We start from the raw sequence: 2,450 nt of genomic DNA, 5'->3' as shown, positions 1-2,450 counted from the left end.
AGACTCAGATCAGAGTCTAATTTAATATTTGTTAGTAGTAAGTTTTTGGGCCTAATCTTAACTAAAGTGTGACTGTTTCACAATGTTAACCATGCACGCTTTTATTTCCAACGTATTTATTATTGCTAACTTAATTGTGGAGTTTACTACATGTCCAAAAATGATGCTAAGGGGCACCTACAGCAACATTTTTTGAAGGCCACTGACCAAGTGGTAGTGCAAACCTGTTGGACAGACCTGCCGTTGGGGGTGGCTATTTTGGTGTCATCCATGGTGAGAATGAAATCTAACAGCAGGAATTTTCAGAGGAGAATAAAATGTCATGATATATTTCACATAAATACAGTCAGTAAAATTATGGGCACATTGTGTATTGCTGTTCTGTAGATAACTCACTCTGATCAATTTTACCCACTGTGGGCATGATATGTTTGGAAAGAAAAGACTGACTGTACCTTGAGTTGTTTCCCACAGCTCTCATTGGTCTTTATTGCTTGATTTTTTATAGTAATGTAGAGGGAGTCTGGGATAGAGAGAAAAATTGGAAAGAGAGTAAGCCATGAAGATGGAAGTAGATCGAGTGAAAGAGGAAAAATCAGACAACCACACAGAAAAAGTACAACAAACACCAACTACGGAGATCAGCAGTTATTCAATATCCAACGTAAATTGAAGAGGACATTATTGGTTGGTAACAATCTTCTGAGGAACCCGGATGTCTAATCTGTCCGGGGCATTTTCTGCTGCAAAGTTAATTTACTGTAATGATTTCCCACAGCTCGTCGAGGGCCTGCAGTCTAGAATGAACTGGGAATCTAATCTGCTTCTGGTTGCTGTTGAGCTACTCAAAGACTTATGATTCCATCAAATCATTGTGGTCAAAAGCTCCACCAAGAGACTTATGTATATCAGAGTTGAGCTTCTCTGAGCCTCAGGCTTTTCAGTTAACACTACATCAGTTTTGATGTCAAGTACTTTGGCAATGATCTGCTTCATGCATTGAATGATAAGTTATGCAATGTGTATATATAGAAAAAATTAAAAGTGAAAGAAATATACATTACCAGCATATCAGAATGAATTGCATGAACAAGCTGCTGTTTGTCGACTGGGTTAGATAATGTGCTAAGAAACAATGGAGTTGCCTGGATGCAACAAGGTTTTCCTCTGAGGACAAAAGCATGTCTTCTTTGAATTGTTGCATTAAAACCAAGCGGAACTAAAGGAACATTAGGTCAGGTGGGTTAACTATACCAATGCGCTTAATTGCAATCCTGCAATCTAGCATTAAATATTGCAATCACACAGAAAATTTGGATTTTCCCCCAAACTTGGTGTTTGCGGTCAAAGGCCTTCAGCTTTTTAATCATGCGACAGTCCCATCATGCACTGGTCTTGTGGCTTGTTGGAGAGAAGCTGTGGTACCTGGCTCTAAAACTGCGGCTGCCTCGATCTCATGAGGTTATCGTTGCCCACATGTGCACAATGTCAAAACAAGTTGGCATCAAGTCGGACACAAATCTAACCACCATGAATTGTGCGGCGATCCCCGGTGATCAACTCTCAATCTCAAACAAGCCTATTTTGACCTGTCATAGCAGAAAAAGCACAGGTAAAGCAAATGCTGTTAACAATGGCTCAGTTCCATCAGGTGTCACAGTCAGCCATGATCGTGAGCCAGCATGCACAATATCAGAACGCTGGAACTGGCTCCCCTAAATGGAATAAAGTCATTGCTAATTACACCTGTGCTTTTCCTGCTATGACATGCCAAAATGACTGTGGCTGTGAAAAAGGTCTATTTTTATGTGTGCCAATTTATGTGCTGAATGCATCTGTGCCGCTTGATGTTAATTAGGGATTGTGAGTAAAAATAAAAATGCTACATTGTGTTGCTTTTGACACCTTCACTCCTAACTGTGTCAATTCACAATACAACAATTTGCCTGTATATAAGGGCCTGCCAAGGAGAGGCAAGGCTGTGCAGCGATTTTGTTCCAGATGTTGATGTCATGGAATGTGAGTAAGCTAAAAAGAAGTGAACAGTGAATATCAGTCTATACCTACATCCTTTATTATTAATTATAAGACACTTTTGAAATTAACAAACAGACACCTGCCTCAACAGTAGTCTAAAACCTTTTAAGATGATAAAGTTGTTAAAGAGATGCTGACGGAGTACCTACATTGCACTCCAATAGCATTGTTTGACTTACAGTGGACAGTTCTACTTAAAAAAAGGGTCGCATTTTTTTATTAACTGCAACTTGACCTCCAACAGCTTGGTTAGAGATTATGTGTGCTATGCTAGTAGTGGCTAATGTAACCTAGAGCCTCTAGACTTAATTAGAGATGAAGAGCAGTCCACAGAGATCTTGTAAACTCACTTCTTTATATCTTCATACCTCCAGACTTTTTTTTTTTTAAAAAGGCACCACTGGGTTTACATA

This window comes from Morone saxatilis, unplaced genomic scaffold, assembly GCF_004916995.1.
Source record: "Morone saxatilis isolate NCDOM2014 unplaced genomic scaffold, NCSU_SB_2.0 Contig22, whole genome shotgun sequence".
In the NCBI taxonomy this organism is placed as follows: domain Eukaryota; kingdom Metazoa; phylum Chordata; class Actinopteri; family Moronidae; genus Morone; species Morone saxatilis.
This window is presented reverse-complemented; position numbering follows the sequence as displayed.